Below are 20,625 nucleotides of genomic sequence, written 5' to 3' on the forward strand. Positions count from 1 at the left end.
TTATTGAGCATGATCCAGCTAAAGGTAAGCACTTTGCAAAGTAAAGGGCCTGTTATAGTTATGGCCATTTAATTTCATGTAAGAGAGCGAAGCATGTGCTCAGTGGAGCTTTAAAGCACTTACAGTTGAATTATGTGTTAAAAAAAAATTGAGCACTAGTAAATAAAATTAAGCTTTTTATGAGACTGACATTATGGAGGAAATTATATGGCTTTGCCCAAATAGATGCACCAGGTCTTTGTCGCTAGAGATTTCTGGGCATTTTATTTGATATTTGTAGTCCATTTCAGGATAAATAAGCATAAGAAGGAAAACAGTGGTCTTGAAGTTTCCCACCAATGGCAGATTGAGCAGACACACAGGTCAGTCACCTGGTCACAGTCTTCCCCTACTATCCATTGTATTTCTATTTAAATTATAATAATTATTTCCTAATTTGCATATATATCTTAGATTCTAGGGGGTGGAGTGGGCTCCCGAACTCTTCCCCTTCCCCTGCAAGAGGCTCGGGTCAGTGGGGAGGATTGTTTCATCTTGGAAGCTGAAATGCTTGCGTTGATAGAATGATTGTCATGTAGCTACTTTGAATTCTGTAACTTTTGCTGTGGCCACATCCACTACTGCCATGCCACCCTCTGCAGGTTGGCCAATAGCTCATGCAGCCCTCGGATTTAAAACGGTTAGCTACCCCTGCCTTACAATATGCACTATTTTTATTTTTTGCTAATCTGCATAATGAATTTCTTCTTTTTAGGAGGTCCCTAAGTGGCCACCCTAGGGGATGCAGGTGGTGCTGTGTTCTAAACCACAGAACCTAGGGCTTGCCGATCAGAAGGTTGGCGATTTGAATCCCCGCAACAGAGTGAGCTCCCGTTGTTCGGTCCTTGCTCCTGCCAACCTAGCAGTTCAAAAGCATGCCAAAGTGCAAGTAGATAAATAGGTACCACTCTGGTGGGAAGGTAAACACTGTTGCGTGTTGAGATCCACAGTGCCACCCCCCAAATAATTCACACTTCACACATCAATTTTGTTTAAGGTTTTTGGCATAATTTTGGCCACAACTTTTTATTCAAATACAAAAATTGTGAGTGGTTGCTTAGGCATTGGTTATGACTATCTGTCCTGGCCCTCAAGGACAGAGCTGGTCCTTCCGGACTCCACCGGAAGCCAGCGTGGGAAACAAGTATTGGATGAGAAGTGAGGCTGGGAAACAGACCCTCGCTTCCCACCCTCATGTTCCGGTGGGGCTTGCACGGCCCAAGTCCGGCTCCACGGACAAGGACGAAAGAATGGCAAGCCCCTGGATTCCTTTAACGGAATTCCCTTTCTGCATCATTTGGAGGGATAGGCACTTACCCCTCCAAGCACCAATTAACCAATGCCTAACCGCCAACCTTACAAGTTGTGACGATTTGCTACGCAGTAGGCAAAAACCAAATGGCACCAGCCAATCCGCCAAATGGCCAAATTCCTACCAGGCCCCCGCTCCAAGGCGAACGACCCCATGACAGGCATAGCAAGGTCAAGCAAACAACTTAAATAAAAAACCCCCCTATTAAAGGGAGGGAGGGCGGGTGATCCGATGCAAAACGGTCAAGAAGGACGTCCCCACGTCCGGCACATCTATTTATATCCTCTGACTCCTCCTCCAAATTGGTAACAATCAAATTTCCCCAGCAACCCAATTAACCCTTAAGGCCAGGGTTGCTGACAATTTGCCTAGTCATGGGAGGCTGGCCTGTTCCCCAACCGCAACACGTGCTCTCTGCTAGGGAGAACACGCTTTTCAATGTGCTGCTCTGGTTCGCCAGAAGTGGCTTCATCATGCTGGCCACATGACACGGAAGCTATACGCCGGCTCCCTGGGCCAATAAAGCGAGATGAGTGCCACAACCCCAGAGTCGGTCATGGCTGGACCTAATGGTCAGGGGTCCCTTTACCCTTTACCTTTAAGTGCCCACCCTAGGGGATGCGGGTGGCGATGTGGCCTAAACCACAGAGCCTAGGGCTTGCTGATCAGAAGGTTGGTGATTCAAATCCCCGCAACGGGGTGAGCTCCTGTTGTTCTGTCCCTGGTGCTGCAAACCTAGCAGTTCAAAAGCACGTCAAAGTGCAAGTAGATAAATAGGTACCGCTCCAGCGGGAAGGTAAATGGCGTTTCCGTGTGCTGCTCTGGTTTTGCCAGAAGCGGCTTAGTCATGCTGGCCACATGACCCGGAAGCTGTCTGCGGACAAACACCGGCCAGTAAAGCGAGATGAGCGCCGCAACCCCAGAGTCGTTCGCAACTGGACTTAACTGTCAAGGGTCCTTTACCTTTACCTTTGAGTGGCCACCCTAAATAGATGCTGAGGTATTCCAAGTACCAGCTGTCAATGGATTCTAGTTCAACTGTTCGTTTTATTTGGCTAAAGTCAGCTTGCTTAATTTTGCTCCCAGCTTTGGTTGAAGATAAAGCCTTCATGTAATAACAGGCCGAAAATTAAGCTTCAAGCAAATTATCTTTGGGGATTTGGAGGAATCTTATCTAGTTGGGAATTAATCCACATTGCTTGTTTTAGGGCTTTATCAGTCCCTCTGAGACTGTTGAAAAAAGGAACTGTTTCCCAGAGTGGTACACACACACAGCCATAATGCACAATTGCTGATGAGAACAATAGGCACTTGAATATTTAAACTGCACACTAAGAGCAGCTGGCAAGCACCATACCAGAGCTTATAATAGAAAAATTTCCCAAACTCTAAAAGCTCCATTGAAGACCTGGTGTGATTTTTCTTTCCCTACCACAGTGCTGAATCAGTAGCAGGAGAAGCTATATCTAGTGGAATTTCTTCTCCTTCTAGTTGATTCTCTCAGTGACCAAATCAGGAAATACTAATCCTATGAGGTTAAGTGGTACAGTGATCAGGTTCAAAGGAGAACGGGCTTGCAAACCATTTAAGGTATAGCTTTTCAGGTACACCTTTTCATATTCTTGTGTGACAAGCAGCACCCGCCTACATTCTCTCTCCTACGCAAATACTTAGCAAGGAGAGGCAAAATGGGTATGTTTGGGGAGAATCTGGGGTTCTAGAAAAGCCTGGACTACTTCACTTACTTGGATAACCTGTTATCAATCACTTTTTACATCAACAAACATAAACCTTTGCATGACTTCAGTTTTTGAACTGCCCAAACATTCCTTTCGAACTTCCCGTTTTCCCTTGTAAATGGTGTGTCTGCCATTAAAAAACAACCTGCCCCAATAGACTTATGTGCAAGCATAGATGATAATGATTTTATAAATGTAAGTGGTGGCCATGATCTTGTTAGATGCTAGAGAATATGAAGCAAATGCTCTTGCTTTTATTGCAAATAGCTTAAAGCTTGTCCTGCTTTTCTTTTTCTTGGCCTCATCTTTGAGTATAGTATTACACAACCTCTGCAGAAACTGATCTTATAAATTTAAAACTGAGGAAAATAACTGTGTGTTATTGGGGAGGAAAAACAGGAAAGTAAAGTCTCTGTGGAAGAACTAGAGAGACTGAGAACCTTGAAGAAAATGTTTTGTGATTTACACTGTTATAAGAGATTCTATTCTCTATTTAAATAGCTTAAATACGGTGTTAAGCTTAGAAACGTCTTTCCTTTCTTTGTCTCATTAGACAACAAAGTCAAGTTGTACTGCTGAGAATGCAGGAGGAACTGAATATATGTTCTTATTCCAAACAAAGAGCCATAGAGAGATCATGACTCACTAGTTGATGCCAACCTTTTGTGTCAAAAGGACTGTTCAACCTAGCCAGCTTTATAGCTGGAACTGTTCCCCACATTAATGAATACAATGTTTACTAAGTTCTGACTTGGATAGTTCCTAAACCTTTGAGGAGTAGGGGAGAAGCCAGACTTTTGCCAGGGGTAACTTTTGCCTCCTATAATAGGGCTGCAATAATGAAGTAGAGACTTCTGAGGAAACCTCACCCCCCCCCCCATACAAGAGCGATTCTACACTTTACTCAGAATGAGGATGGAAATGATAGAGAGTTCTGAACTGTATCACTTCAAAACCCATGTGAGAGTCAAGGTCACATTTTTGAATACTCCCTTAGATAAGAAAATCTGTAGGATATAGTAAGCCATCACATCAAATAACTTCTTCATGTGCTAGGCTTGTGATGATTGGAAGATGTTAAAAAATATAATTTTCCTGCAATCTAAAGTGGTGCCATCCAGAATTCTACAAACTCAGGCTGCCACTTCATTTCTGTATTACTTGGGAAATGACTGTATGGCTTGAGACGTGATCACACACACCCTTCTCAGGATGAGGACCTTGAAATCCCAATGCATACAACATAAAAAGCGGCAGCCTAGTTTAGCCACTTTCCAGCAATGGACCATAGCTCAGTGGTGAGGCACATGTTCTGAACACAGAGGTTCCCAGGTCCAGTCCCCTGTTATCACTAATTACAAGCATCAGGTAGCAGGTGATACACATGTAGCAAGTGATAAGATCCCAGAGAGAGCTGCTACCATCCAAATAAACAATACAGGGCTAGATTGACTAATGGGCCAATATGGTATTGGGCAGCTTCTGGTCATGAGAAAGGTCACATTTCTAGATACCCTAAATGACTGCACCTTATAACAGTTGGGCATGGAACTGACCAGAGGGGAGGTGACCCTGGATTTAGTCATAGGTGGGTGCACTGTGAGATGTTAGTGTTGGTAAATTGATTGGAAGCAGTGATCACGGTGCTATCAGAGTTATAATCTATGTAAGTGGGCAATTGCCAGCATAGTCCAATATGACTATATTTGGCTTCAAAAGAGGCAAGTTCTCAGGGGGACTAGTAGAGGCAAGTTCTCAGAGGGGACTAGTAAAAAAAGAAGGTAAGGAAAAGTTGAAAGGAAAACCACATGGATCAGTGAGAATGCACACTGCAGATCAGGACAAATACCCACCAAGTCAAAGAGGATACCAGCCAGCCAGCAAAATCAATGGTGCTTTTAATGGCAAAAATGCTTCCTTCAGAAAATGGAAGTAAGGGTTCCAAGCTTCAGGGGTCTTTGGCACATTTTTACCAGTAACTCTTCCTGCCTCCTAGCCTTGCCACAGCTGCCTCTAATCCTCTCCCCACCCACAAACACCCACTTACTTAAAAAACATTATTGTTGCAATTTTGGTGGCAGCACTGCTGGCTTCTCTGCCACCTCCGTTGGCACTTGGGTTCTGAGAAAGAACCAAGGGGATCCTTCTTCTCAGAGCAGAAGGAGAGTAAGCTAGAACTGGTACATTGTGTGAGATGGCCAGAATAATGTGCCACCACTGCAGTTTGCTATGGAGGCTAGTGAGACTTTCAACACTTGGATTGTTATTTTTCAAGTTGCTCCAAATTCGAGGCTCCAAGAAAGGGCCTTCTCAAAGTCCAGGTGAGACATGGAGGTAGAGGGTGGAGTTGGACCCAGCAATGAATAAGTGGGCAGGAGGCTTGGCCCTCCACCCATTCTTGATTTGGCCAACCCATAGCTGTCAACCGTCCCTTATTTGGCGGGAAACTCCCTTATCCTAGCGCCGTGTCCTGCTGCTGTCCCTTATTGATGATGTCCCTTAAATATCCTGGGTTTCATGCTTGCCCAGCTCGGGAGGGAAGCAGCGGCTCGACGCGAGAGAGAGCGCGCGCATGAGCTGCCGCGTCTCCGTCTCTCCCTTTCCCCCCTCAGGGGCGCATCATGAGGAGATGGGTGGCGGCAGGCGGGCAGGCAGCCCCTCTCTTGTGAAACTTTCACCGCGCTGCCAGGGGAAGCGAGAGGCGGCAGCGGAGGCAGCCTGAGGGAGGGGGTGGGGAGGGACGCAGAAGGGTGGCGCTTCAGCAGCCACGGCGGCACTGCAACCGCCTCGTGCCAGGCTCGCGAACGGCGTGGGTGAGAGTCTCCCTCCCTCTCTCTTGGGCGGGGAAGGGCCGATGGAACTCCTCGTGTCAGGACGACGGCAGCCCCGACGTGCTGTTTAGCATCCCCTCCAACCAATGCAGCATCTTAATGTAGTGATTTCCCCCTCTGCATCCCTTTCATAACTCTGTTTTTATAAATCATTTGTCCATCCATAGTTCAAATTTTTACTACGAGTTTTCTGTCAATCCTACCAATGTATGTAACTCTTTACAATAACTTTTCAACTAAATTATAAACATTCCCCATTCTTTATTAAAGAGGTACTCTTCCTGGTTTCTAATTCTGCCTGTAAGCTTTGCCATCTCAACACTCAACATCGTTCATCAGTTTTGTCTGCCACTCTTCTTTGGTGGGAGTTGTAGACTCTTAGGATCATCTAGTCCAGCCCCCTGCAAAACACAGTCAGTTGCAGCCAAAGCAGCATGGCTCTATCAGTGGTGGATTTCTGTATAGGTAAAGGTAAAGGTAAAGGTACCCCTGCCCGTACGGGCCAGTCTTGACAGACTCTGGGGTTGTGCGCCCATCTCACTTAAGAGGCCAGGGGCCAGCGCTGTCCGGAGACACTTCCGGGTCACGTGACCAGCGTGACATCGCTGCTCTGGCGAGCCAGAGCCGCACACGGAAACGCCGTTTACCTTCCCGCTGGTAAGCGGTCCCTATTTATCTACTTGCACCCGGAGGTGCTTTCGAACTGCTAAGTTGGCAGGCGCTGGGACCGAGCAGCGGGAGCGCACCCCGCCGCAGGGATTCGAACCGCCGACCTTTCGATCGGCAAGTCCTAGGCGCTGAGGCTTTAACCCACAGCGCCACCTGCGTCCCGGATTTCTGTATAAGCTAAGCCAAATCCCTTATTTTGGCTGCTGATCCCTTATTTTCGAGGCTGCTGGTCCCTTATTTTCAAATCTGTAAGTTAACAGCTATGGGCCAACCACTGGTGCTAAGTCTGATGGAAGTCTTGCCCAGATGAGAACTAAAAGGAGCACTAACTTTTTCAAAAGAAATGCAAGCAGACAATAAGACTTTTTAAAAAAAGAATATAGCATTGCTAAAAACATCGTGAAAGCAGGAAAACCAGCTAGCAAGGTGGATGATGAAGTAAAAGGTGTGCTAAAGGAGGAAAATGAAATTGCAGAGAAGCTGAATGAAAGCTTTGCATCTGTCTTCACTGTGGTTGATGTAGGGCAGTCCCTGTACCTGGACTAACCTTCTCTGGATGAGAGCCTGAGGAACTGAAGCAAACTGTGGTGACAAGACACAAAGTTCTGGGCCTTAATGACAGAACAAACAAAAAAAGAACAAATCACCAGGTCTGGAATACACCCCAGACTTCTTTAAAAAATCAGATGTGAAACTGCTAACAAAAACACCTTACTTGTTGTCACCAACATCAGCTTCCACACCTGAGAACTGGACAGTGGCCAACATAGCAGACATTTTTGAAAGGGAGCTGGGAGTATAGACTCTGGTTAGCCTAATTACTACTTTGGGAAAGCAGTAAAGTGGCCAAGTTTGCTAATAGGTATGAGGAAGGAATTTGGTTCAGTTCACGTTTTAATGTAAACCTACCTAATTTGCACTCACCCAAAACAATATGCAAACTGAAAGATAGCTATGCTTTGAATTGCACACTTCTTTGAATTTCGCAGTGCAACAGAACACTGTGTACAAAAATGCATATGCTAAGAGAAATTGTGAAGTAAACAGCCCTGTTACCATTTTGGTGAAGGATAGTGTGTAAATATAAGGTAAAGGTAAAGGGACCCCTGATCATTAGGTCCAGTTGTGGCGCTCATCTCGCTTTATTGGCCGAGGGAGGCAGCGTACACTTCCAGGTCATGTGGCCAGCATGACTAAGCCGCTTCTGGCGAACCAGAGCAGCACACGGAAACGCCGTTTACCTTCCCGCCGGAGCGGTACCTATTTATCTACTTGCACGTTGACGTGCTTTCGAACTGCTAGGTTGGCAGGAGCAGGGACCGAGCAATGGGAGCTCACCCCGTCGCTGGGATTCAAACTGCCGACCTTCTGATCGGCAAACCCAAGGCTCTGTGGTTTAACCCACAACGCTACCCGCGTCCCATGGTGTGTAAATATATTAATAGATAAATAAGTTCTAAGGCAGACTATTTGGTTTGATCCTGCAGGGCTCTTATTATATTCTTAGGGACTTAATGTATATTTTTCCTGCATAAAATGCTTCAGTGTTCTCATTCCTGGGTTTAAAAACTACACCAAAATGTTTGGTGAAATGTAAGAAATGTCGGCCAAAGGAAGCAACGAGAGTAGCAGAGAGAGTAATGCGAAGAGAAATTACAGCAGCGCGACAGTGATAGCAAGGGAGCCATCTTGCAGAATATGTCACAGCTGTGCCCTGTGCAGCTGTGCAAGTTATTTTGCTCCCCTAATTATAGGACTGTGCAGGATGTTCATTAGGCATCAGCCACCCTCTCTTAGTCACAGAAACACAGTGGATTCTCAATATGCTGTACAAAGTAGGAATGGTTCTTTCCGTAAGGGGGCTAATGTGTTAAGGGATGTTAGTCTAAGCAATTCTGAAATATGCCATGGGTCTGCAAAATATATTTTGCCCTGGTCTCCAAAAGAAGTAATTTTGCTGCATAAAAAAGAAGTAAAATAATATTTATAATGTATTTATATTTTGTTATTCACATTTTTGTAAGAGTTTCAAATATGTACAAATAACATACACAGCCATTTCAAGCGAGGGTGTTCTGGTTCTCTTTTGAAGCGAAAACAACAAAGAGTCCTGTGGCACCTTAAAATCTAACAAATTTATAATGGCATAATCACATTGATCACAATCTGCTTTATCTGTTCCAGTCTATGCATGGTATTCAGTGCTAGTCCTTGTCAGACTAGACCCGCTGAAGTAAATGGACATGACTAATTTAGGTTCATTCATTTCAGTGGGCCTACTCTTGAGTAGAACATCTTTGAATCTCTTTCAAGGTTCTAAACCACTTATGGTTTAAATATGTATAATTGGAGCTAAATTATTTGTATGCTTCCTCTAGGGCTGCAACATTACAGTGCAATCCAGGCATGTTTACTCAGAAGTAAGCCCCAGTGAGTTCCATAGGATTTACTCCCACATAAATGTGTATATAATTGCAGTCTTAATCATCTTACTATTAACAATTATCAGGGTGTTGAACACTTACAAACATCCCTTTCCTTTTATAAACACCTCTTTACTGTTGAGTCCTTCCTTCTACTTAAAAAAAATGATATACTGTATGTATAAATATCAATAACCTCAGATATGCAGACGACACAACCTTGATGGCAGAAAGTGAGGAGGAATTAAAGAACCTTTTAATGAGGGTGAAAGAGGAGAGCGCAAAATATGGGCTGAAGCTCAACATCAAAAAAATGAAGATTATGGCCACTGGGCCCATCACCTCCTGGTAAATAGATGGGGAAGAAATGGAGGCAGTGAGAGATTTTACTTTCTTGGGCTCCATTATCACTGCAGATGGTGACAGGAGTCACGAAATTAAAAGACGACTGCTCCTTGGGAAAAAGGCGATGGCAAACCTGGACAGCATCTTAAAAAGCAGAGACATCACCTTGCCAACAAAGGTCCATATAGTTAAAGCTATGGTTTTCCCAGTAGTGATGTATGGAAGTGAGAGCTGGACCATAAAGAAGGCTGATTGCCGAAGAATTGATGCTTTTGAATTATGATGTTGGAGGAGACTCTTGAGAGTCCCACGGACTGCAAGAAGATCAAACGTATCCATTCTGAAGGAAATCAGCCCTGAGTGCTCACTGGAAGGACAGATCCTGAAGCTGAGGCTCCAATACTTTGGCCACCTGATGAGAAGAGAAGACTCCCTGGAAAATACCCTGATGTTGGGAAAGATAGAGGGCACAAGGAGAAGGGGACGGCAGAGGACGAGATGGTTGGATAGTGTTCTCGAAGCTACAAACATGAGTCTGACCAAACTGCGGGAGGCAGTGGAAGACAGGAGTGCCTGGCGTGCTCTGGTCCATGGGGTCACAAAGAGTCGGACACGACTAAACGACTAAACAACAACAACAATAACATGTATAAATATTTAAAAGTATATAAATGTGTACACTTTTCAGTAAATATGGTTCCTAAAGCAACTTACAATTAAAATTCACCAGGAGAAACAAAATAACCAAACAGAGGTGTGTTATGTATGATGGAGAGAAGAAGTGGGATGATATTTTCCTTTTGCTATTCTACCTTCTCATTTTTTGAGTTGCCACACCGTGCTTGGTTAGATTATTTCTTCCATGTATTTTTCGCTAAAGCCAATTGCCAAATCTCCTCACACACAAAACAAACAGTTAGTATTCTGATGACAACAGAGAGTAGTACAGCTTTGTTATTTCTACACAACTTCAATTTCTACACAACTTCGGCAAAGACTGGGGCATCTGTTACAGCTTGGAGTAATACTGATAAACTGATGGCTGCCAGATTGTGAAGGGAACATTTTAGGTGTTAGTCTACAACAGGGGTCAGCACCTTTTTCAGCCCTGGGCCGGTCCACTGTCCCTCAGACCATGTGGTGGGCAGGACTATATTTTTTGGGGAAAATGAACAAATTCCTATGCCCCACATATAATAATAATAATAATAATAATAATAATAATAATAATAATAGTAGTAGTAGTAGTAATAGTTTATTATTTATACCCCACCCGCCTGTCAAACATTAAAAGCTTTCCTAAACAAGGCAGAGATCATTCCCTAAATAACCCAGAGATGCATTTTAAATAAAAGGGCACATTCTACTCATGTAAAAACACGCTGATTCCTGGACCGCTGTCCGCGGGCTGGATTGAGAAGGCAATGGGGCCGCATCCGGCCCACGGGCCTTAGGTTGCCTACTTCTAGTCTACAGCTTGCATTGCTCATGTGTGGCATCACATTCCCCAACACCGTGCAGGCCTGTGCGACTTTGCACCAGGCCGGGCTGCTCCCTGTGGCATCTCCTGACACTGTGCAGGTCAATTCAGCCTTCGCAATATCACAACAGGCCCCCTCAACATGGGGGGGGGGGTACTGAACCCCTTTCAAACAAATATTGAGGGGTCTGAAGACACCTCTAAGCCCTAGAGTCGATGCACCTGACATCTACATAGCACAGAACTGCTAACTATGGGTGTGATGGCCTGAGATTCGGACTCGGAGGCTGAACCTGAGGAATCCCAGCCTGCACAGGATTCCCCGCCTCCAGAACCAGCTGAGCCGGGGCTGGGGGCTGAGCCTGAAGAGTCCTCACCTGTGCTGGATCCTCAGGTGCAGGCATCAGCTGAGTCTGCTCTGGCCCCTGAGGTGATGGAGGACCCATTGCCTGCAGGTGCTCCGCTCTCAGCCCCGTCAGAAGAAGCTGAGGTTGCCTCTGGGTCTGGTAACCCTCCAGCCTCTCCTGAGTTGCAGAGGCTCAGGGCAGAGAGGCGGAGGGAACTAAGTTCTTGCAGGAGGAGTGCTCGCCTCCAGGCCAGGAGAGGCGAGTCACCTGTGGACCGGGGCTGCCCTATGCCTCGGGACAGATAAAAGCCAGTCAGCCCCAGTCCCAGATTGCGGGAGCAACATTGTTGCTAGCCTGTTCCTGCCCGCACCCTGCCCTGCTCTTCTGCCAGAGTTCCTGACCCCCCCTGACTCCCCGCCTTGGACCCAGCTACCGCTTTGACGGACAGCCTCCATACCGCACCCTTGACCTCGGACTGGACTCGGACCTCGCCTCTCGGTTAGCTCCCAGGACCAGCACAGTGGCGCTGCTCTAATCCCTGTGTATGACACTCTATTGCAAAGGTTGGATTTGAAGAGCAGCTATTATAAAGCTGGTTGTTACCGCAATTAGTATGCAGAGGACTTTGAACTTCCTCACATCCGCTAACCAGTTATCCTATGGACATTTAAAATCAGCAGCTTATTGATAATAGCAGATGGCAAGTGTTTCATTAACCACTGGCCTTATACACACCACAATGAAACGGAAAAAATTGTAGGAGAGCACCTGCAGCTGGAGGATGATTCAGACTGCTGAGTTACAAAAACTGAAACAGGCGCGGTAGTTAGAAAATGATCATTTTTCACACAATCCAGTACTAATGTCCGAGCAGTAAATAGAAATAAATGTGTTGACAGATAAGCCCACATATGCAAATGAGAAAATAATGCAAGCTAGATTTAAATGTGGCAGTGTAAGCCTTTGCAAAATGACCTTCAAAGATGCACGTTGGGAACAATAGAGGAAAAAGAGGAGTTTTGCTGAATCTAGCAGATCTTGCACAAGAATCGACTAGAACGATTCTGGCAAATGGTTCAGGCTGCATTTTCTGCATGACCTTGAAACTCCAAATGGACTCCAATTAATAGGTGTGAAAGTAAGAAGGGATTCGGGATCTTCATAATATATCTACCATATTTCAGAGGTTAATTAAGAAATCTAGATACAGTGGTACCTCGGGTTAAGTACTTAATTCGTTCCAGAGGTCCGTTCTTAACCTGAAACTGTTCTTAACCTGAAGCACCACTTTAGCTAACGGGGCCTCCTGCTGCTGCTGCGCCACCGGAGCACAATTTCTGTTCTCATCCTGAAGCAAAGTTCTTAACCTGAAGCACTATTTCTGGGTTAGTGGAGTGTGTAACCCAAAGCGTATGTAACCTGAAGCGTATGCAACCCGAGGTACCACTGTACATACAAAAATCTACAGTTGCTGCTGTTTTTCAAGAATGTTTTTGCATCTTTGACAATCACACAGCAGGCAGATATTCATTGTGTAGCTCCCCCCCCCCCAAGTGCACCTGTTAAATTTCTGGCTAGCACAGACCAGTCATTAGATACAGGCGTATGGAACACATTACTGCAAGCAGTTACATGGGAGAAACATTATAGGCACAATCCAATCAAAGTTAAGTACTTTTGAGCCCAATAGTATTGTTTACTTGGGCCTAGGACCCACCAGGTTCGGTGGGAATGGGACTTACTCCCAGAAAAATGTGCACAGGATTGTGGCTTTCATAGCCATTGATTTCAGTGGAAGAGATTTGCAACGCAGCTGTAAGCGTGTTTAGATTACAACAGTTTGCTTCTGAATAAGATTGCTTAGCATCACAACCTTTATGCAATGCTTGAAACTCCCATTGAAATCAACAGGACTTAGAAGGAGTTAGTACAGAGTTTTTATTTTCTACTAATAAAACTTTGCAGCCCAGGAAGCGAGGAGAAGACGCCAACACCATATTGACCATTTAATTGTCTGAAGGCCATTTGAGATCCAATGTTCATTGTTTGACAGCCATATATCTCTAGTGAGTGACCCCTTTCCCAGCCTGGATATGCTTCTCAGCTCTTTGTTGTTATTTTTTATTATTTTCTTCTAGACTGTAAATAATTGAAAGCAGGTACATGGAGACCTGCCAATGGATGGACAGATCAGTGCCAGAAAACCCTGGAAGTTCTGTTCTTTCACTGAACAGAAAGGGATACTAATGTGCTTTTCAGTATAGTGCTTCTGTCCGGAATTTTGAGTGGGCTATTGCCAGAATGAAGCTTTTAAGATGTTCCCTAGTAAATTAATGGATCCTGTTTTTGGTCAAAGTTTGGGTAAAAAGCTATTTACAACATCTAATGCAAAAACTGTGTGGTCACAGCATGTCTTCAAGTCAAATAATCTTAATCAATTGCTGGTAGCCATGTGAAGCAAGGTTACCACGTTTGATTTCAAAAATTCTGCCTCCTTGCAAGGGGCAAGGAACACGGTGAAATTGGCTGTTGAAAATGTTTGTACTATCTTGATCCCAAAGCTATTCAGCATCTGCATGAAGCTCTTGGAAGCCGTCATTAAGAGCTGTGAGTCAAAGTGTCAGTAGTATGTTGATGACACTCTGCTCTGTTTCTCTGTAACATCTGAATCAAGAGTACCTGTACATGACCTGAACACCAGCGCCTGGCTGCAGTGATGGCCAAAAAATGGAGACTCACTCTGTGGGTAAGTGATTCCCAGGTCCAGGAACAAGGAAGTTTCTCATGAATGGGTTTCCACTTCCCCTGAAAGAGCAGCTACGTCATTTGGGGATGCTCTGGAGGCAACACTGTCAACTGAACGTCAAATGACCTTGATGGTGAGGAGCACCAACCATAGGTGCTGCAACAACTATGCAACTATGCTCAGCCACTCTGATTCATGCATTAATAACCTCATGATTGGATGGCTGTAGTGCTCTACACTTGCAATTGGTTTGGAAGTTGCAGAATTCAGCAGCTGGAGTACTGATTGGAGCATTTGACCATGTCGGAGACAGGCTTTGGTAATATGGCAGGTAATATGGTAATTCTGAACAAGGAAAGAATTTGGCAGCATTTCTTATTTTCACGATAAATCCTTTTGCTGCAGTTGCTTTTTATGGATCTTCTCAGTAGGTACGCATATAAATATGCCGTTTGGCACAGAGTGGTGCATGCTCTAGTTATTTCCCGCTTGGACTACTGCAATGCGCTCTACGTGGGGCTACCTTTGAAGGTGACCCGGAAACTACAACTAATCCAGAATGCAGCAGCTAGACTGGTGACTGGGGGTGGCCGCCGAGACTACATAACACCGGTCTTGAAATACCTTCATTGGCTCCCAGTACGTTTCCGAGCACAATTCAAAGTGTTGGTGTTGACCTTTAAAGCCCTAAACGGCCTCAGCCCAGTATACCTGAAGGAGCGTCTTCACTCCCATCGTTCTGCCCAGAGGCTGAGGTCCAGCGCTGAGGGCCTTCTGGCGGTTCCCTAATTGCGAGAAGCAAAGCTACAGGGAACCAGGCAGAGGGCCTTCTCGGTAGTGGCGCCCACCCTGTGGAACACCCTCCCACTAGATGTCAAAGAGAACAACAACTATCAGACTTTTAGAAGACATCTGAAGGCAGTCCTGTTTAGGGAAGCTTTTAATGTTTGATGTATTACAGTATTTTAATATTTTTTTGGAAGCCGCCCAGAGTGGCTGGGGAAGCCCAGCCAGATGGGCGGGGTATAAATAATAAATTATTATTATTATTATTATTATTATTATTATTATTATTATTATTTACTTTTTGACTTGCACTTACCCTGGCGCTTTCCCTAGGAAGAGCTTCATTTCATGTGGCAGATAGGAGAGCTTCAATGTGAGGAACATCTGACATCACAAGGAAATCATTCTCCATAGAGGTCTACTTCCATTCACTTGTCCTTGCGTATTTGAGCCATTTTTAGACACGACATCATGACCATTGTTTTGCTAACTTTATTCACATACTAACAGGGTACACATATGCATTAGTAGTATTTAAGGTTAATAATCTCATTTCCATAAAAGAGCTATATGTATGTACAGCCTTAAAATGTTTTTATTGCTGCCACAGGACTGTGTCGCACTTTTATAAACTACCTCATTTACACATAATACATTAAAAACTGTGCCAAACGGCATATTGTTCTTTTACCACTCCTCCTTGTACACATTGCACAAGTTGTACAAGTTTTAGATGAATGTGAGTATGAGATATGCATAGATATTGAACTAAAACAATACAGGGTGTGATCCAGCCAAAGCTTTTGACCCACTTTTGACCCACTGGTTTTCATGTGATTGAAACGTGTATGCTGAACTCTTGCCAGTGAAATTAATGCGACTTAAATGTGCTTAACTAGACATGGATCATGCCCATTGTCCATTCACCAAACCTAGGCAATGGTAACATCGGTTGAAATCCAGTACACAGTTACCTGGGAGTAAGTCCCATTGAATTCAGTGGGACTGACGTCTGAGTAGACATGAATAGGATTACATCAATAGTTGCATTTGGATTAACCTATAGCCAGGCTCTTTAAACAAACAAACAACACCAGATTGCATTTTGCAGCCTGGGCTTTTGTCTTTTCTGTTGTTTCCATTTCTCACGCTTGAAAAACAGTGGATGATTCAACAAGGATATTCTTTTACATTCAAAAGGGTGTGTGTGTGTGTGTGTGTGTGTGTGTGTGTGTGTGTGTGTGTGTTTGTGTTAAGAAAAAAGATGTCACAGAAATCAAAATGTCTCTTCTCTGAAGTCATCTTATCTGCCCCTTTTCCTTTTGGTCCACTGAGATTTCAATGCCTTCTAGGCATCAGCCAGTACTATTCTGTTACCTTCCAGACTCCAACGGCATGGGAATGCCAAAGTTAAACATTTTTGCACCCTGTTAATTCTAATGGAAGAATTCAGTCCAAGCCAAATAAGAGAATTATTGGTGTGCTTAGCTTTCACAAGCGAAATCACTGTTGATTTAGCAATGGTGGGAATTGCAAAAGAAAAGCTAGCCAGTTCCCCCCAACTCCCAATAATCCTGCTTTGATATAAATGTATCTCAGGATATCCTAAGCATGGGAATGATCACCCAAAGCAAAGTTCTTTTAAATCTCACTGCTTTCCACAAGAGAGTTAAGCATGCAGTTCTCTCCATAATTGTCCCCCATTAAGGTCAGTGTGGCACATGTGCATTTCACTTTGGCTAGCAGATTCTTTGTGTGCAAGACGAAATAATTTAGCTGTTCCTAAATTCCACTGGAATGGATGGATTTTCAGTGGTTGGTTCACAGGATGGCAAATGTTGATTTCAAAGGGGATTTAAGCATCTGCTTTTCATTAGTTTACTGAAACTATTATTACTGAAACTGAATTTGGCTTGTTTTACTGTGTGTGTTCCTCTTTGTTTCTTCATCTAATTGGCCTCATTATACATATTTTAATTGCATTTTGATGTAACTCACTACTTTTCTGAAGTTACTGGAGACAAAGCCATTTGAATGTTCTAGTAACGCTTACTCATATGTAAATGTTTTGGAAAGGCATGCACTGACCCAGTGGGTACAACTGGACAATAATTTAATAGGAACAAAGGCTGCAATCCTATGCACGCTTACTTGGGAGCAAGCCCTGTTGAAATCAATGACGCTTGCTTCTGAGCAGGCATATAGGATTGTGCTGAATCAAAAAGACCCCAGTTAACCTTGTTTTCAGTGGCCCTTTGTGGCAACTAACTTTTTCTGCATTATGCCCAATCCAGCAACAGAGATCACACACATGGAATCAGCTTTTCATGCATGTAATCAATACAGATGCACAGCTGGATGAAGAAGATAATCAGATCTGTCAGAATTTATTAGTCAATCCACAATAGATTATGATGATAATTAACAATATCAGTTGTACAGCACTTTTGAGTGCACAAAGTGCATGATACATATTATCTTGAATTGTTGCAGCAATCCTGGAGGGTAGGGGACTATTACCCCACATAGGCTGTGAAACTGCTGAGGCCTATGGGCATCTAGTGAGTTTAGGACAAAGGCAAGATTTGAATTGGCATCCTGTAGCTGGGCATTGATCTGATATGTCCAGACACATTTTCCAATGCACATTCCCAAATGGGATAGGGAAGCTTGGAGAACTTGATTTTGGTCAATCACACTCACACACATGGTTGGTGCTGTGGGTTAAACCACAGAGCCTAGGACTTGCCGATCAGAAAGTTGGCGGTTCGAATCCCCGCGACAGAGTGAGCTCCGGTTGCTCGGTCTCAGCTCTTGCCAACCTAGCAGTTCGAAATCACGTCAAAGTGCAAGTAGATAAATAGGTACCGCTCCGGCAGAAAGGTAAATGGCGTTTCCGTGTGCTGCTCTGGTTCACCAGAAGCGGCTTAGTCATGCTGGCCACATGACCCGGAAACTGTACGCCGGTTCTCTCGGCCAATAAAGCGAGATGAGCACCGCAACCCCAGAGTCGGTCACGACTGGACCTAATGGTCAGGGGTCCCTTTACCTTTACCTTTACTCACACACACACACCCCAACTAATATGAGGATCAGAATGTAATTATCCTTTGGATTTTGCATTTCTCTGAACCTTATGATAGTGTTCTTAGCTCAACAAATGTACCAAAATGCATTAAAAATGTGCACTTGAGATAATATATAAATATGTATTTAAGTATGAATCTTAGTGTGAATTTCTTTTTTAACTATTAATGGATTAATGCAGAAATGGGCTGAAATGGATTTGTAGATTAACATGTGCCAAACTGACACATGAACTGGTTGATCTACCACTAATCTGGGGTCACAGTTAACATGCACATCTAGTTTGCTGTAACTAGAACTGGATCAGGGCCAATGCATTTTCACTTTGTAAATCCTTGCTTAGACGGCTTGCACACACGGAAATCAATTTGACGAAATCTATGGAGCCTATTTCCAAGAGAGTGATTAGGATTACAGTGCCATAGACCTTTATGAAAGATGTTTACTGAGAATTCTTAGCTTTAAAATGTAGCCATTCATATATTTATAATGATGTATGTTCAATACCTTTGGCTTTCTAACAGGAGTATACTAATGGAAAAGAGGCTGCTGGATGGCTCCCATGTGCCTGTTATATCTTGCTGCATGAGACTCATTCAAGGAATCAGGAGAGACATCTTAAAGACAGCCAACTACAGGAGATTTGGTATTCTGAATGAAGGACTCAGCTGTGCAAATCTATTGAAATCTATTGGAATTGAGAACACCTCATACATGACACTTCTTATCTCCAGTATACAGTGGTACCTCAGGTTACATACGCTTCAGGTTACAGATTCTGCTAACCCAGAAATAGTACCTCGGGTTAAGAACTTTGCTTCAGGATGAGAACAGAAATTGTGCTCCGGCTGCGCGGCGGCAGCAGGAGGCCCCATTAGCTAAAGTGGTGCTTCAAGTTAAGAACAGTTTCAGGTTAAGAACGGACCTCTGGAAGAAATTAAGTACTTAACCAGAGGTACCACTGTAGTTAGCAACATAAGAAACTGTTACAGAAAGGCAGTTAAATTCCCATTGATTTCAGGGAGAGCTAAGCCAGTGGTTTACAATGGTACCTCGGGTTAAGTACTTAATTCGTTCTGGTGGTCTGTTCTTAACCTGAAACTGTTCTTAACCTGAAGCACCACTTAAGCTAATGGGGCCTCCCGCTGCACGCTGCAGCAATATTTCTGTTCTCATCCTGAAGCAAAGTTCTTAACCTGAACTTGGTTAAGAACTTCTTGGTTCCTAACTTCTTAACTTCTTGGTTAAGAATTTCTTGGTTAGCGGAGTATGTAACCTGAAGCATATGTAACCTGAAGCATATGTAACCTTAGGTACCAGTGTAGTTGTTTGCGTAGTGGACTTCAGCCTTGGAAGTTTAGTGGTTTAGTGTTTAGGACTTCAGCCTTGGAAGTTTAGTGGCTCTCACCCTAACCTCACAGTGCTGCTATGAAAAGAAAACAGGCAGACCATGTGCATATTATGTCTTGAGCTTACGATGAAATTGCTCCAGCTGAAATACAGAACTAAAGCTTTAGCTGGAAGGTGTCCTAAATCACAGCTCCTACAAGTTAAATCCCTCCCAACGTGCATTGGAAAATACAAACACAAAACAATTCAGGCTCCATTTTAATAAAAGGATTCAGGTTTCATATTATTATCTAATACTATTCTGTAATTCATGACCTATTTGTTCACATGCCATGTATCATAACACAGAAGTCAAGAACCATTTTTAGAGCGGACCATATGTACTCCCTTTCCATGAACAGGAAAACTGAGGTCAATCAGAGCTACTGTTAAATAGCCTGGTTGGGGGGAAGGGGTTCTAAGATGATTTGTGGGTATTGCAGAAAGTCTCACAGTTAATTTGTAATGGAATGGCGCAGAGGGAGAATTTTCAGCAACAATCGAGAGATAATTGGGTACATATATAGCTCATTGAAATAAACAGAATGGAAGAATTAATTGCTTAGTTCTCTTTGATTCCAGTGGGATATAAACCTGTTAAATATTCTCTGGATTCCAGAGGGGAAGCTGTCTTAAGTCTGTTGCAGAAAAAACAACAGCTTTATGGCACATTGAATACTACTAGGACTGTTGACGTAGGTTTTCATAACTGCATTTGAAAAAAAATGTTCTCTAGTCTACAGAGGGCCTTCTTGGTAGTGGCGCCCGCCCTGTGGAACGCCCTCCCTTCAGATGTGAAGGAAATAAGCAGCTATCCTATCTTTAAGAGACATCTGAAGGCAGCCCTGTTTAGGGAAGCATTTAATATTTAATGCTGTATTGTTTTTCACACTTCATTGGGAGCCGCCCAATTATTATTATTATTTACTACAAATCTTATTTCCCAGTAAATCTGCTCATCTTTACAGTGTTAAAATATTCTTTGCTGTTTTCTCCAAATTTTGATCAAAATATTTATTGCTGTAACATGCCAGATATTGCTGTATCCAACCCCTGAGAGTGGTTTCCGACCCGTAGACTATGGTGGGGGAAAGTCAAATCATCTGGGCTAAGCCTATTTTTGATCACAATCTTTTTTGCTGTTGAGATAAAGCGCTTATCCACACTTACAGATTGCCCCACTCTTTCCAGACAGAGGTCCACCTTTTAACACTGCATGTCCAAGCATTTTATTTTTTGTCCTGTGCTTTCTCTGCAAGAACCCGCTTTTAAAAACTGAATCAGACCAAACATCAAGTTAGGTTTTCTGCAGATTGACATTTGCTCCAATTGAGATTTAAAGAGCGGGTTTTCATGGAGAAAGCTCCAAAGCAAAAAAAAAAGGGGGGGGGGAGAGAAGGTGCTCAGGCGTGGAACTTTAAATTGCGATCTA

Source organism: Podarcis gaigeae (genome assembly GCF_964106915.1).
Source record: "Podarcis gaigeae genome assembly, chromosome: 9".
NCBI classification, from domain to species: Eukaryota; Metazoa; Chordata; class Lepidosauria; order Squamata; family Lacertidae; genus Podarcis; species Podarcis gaigeae.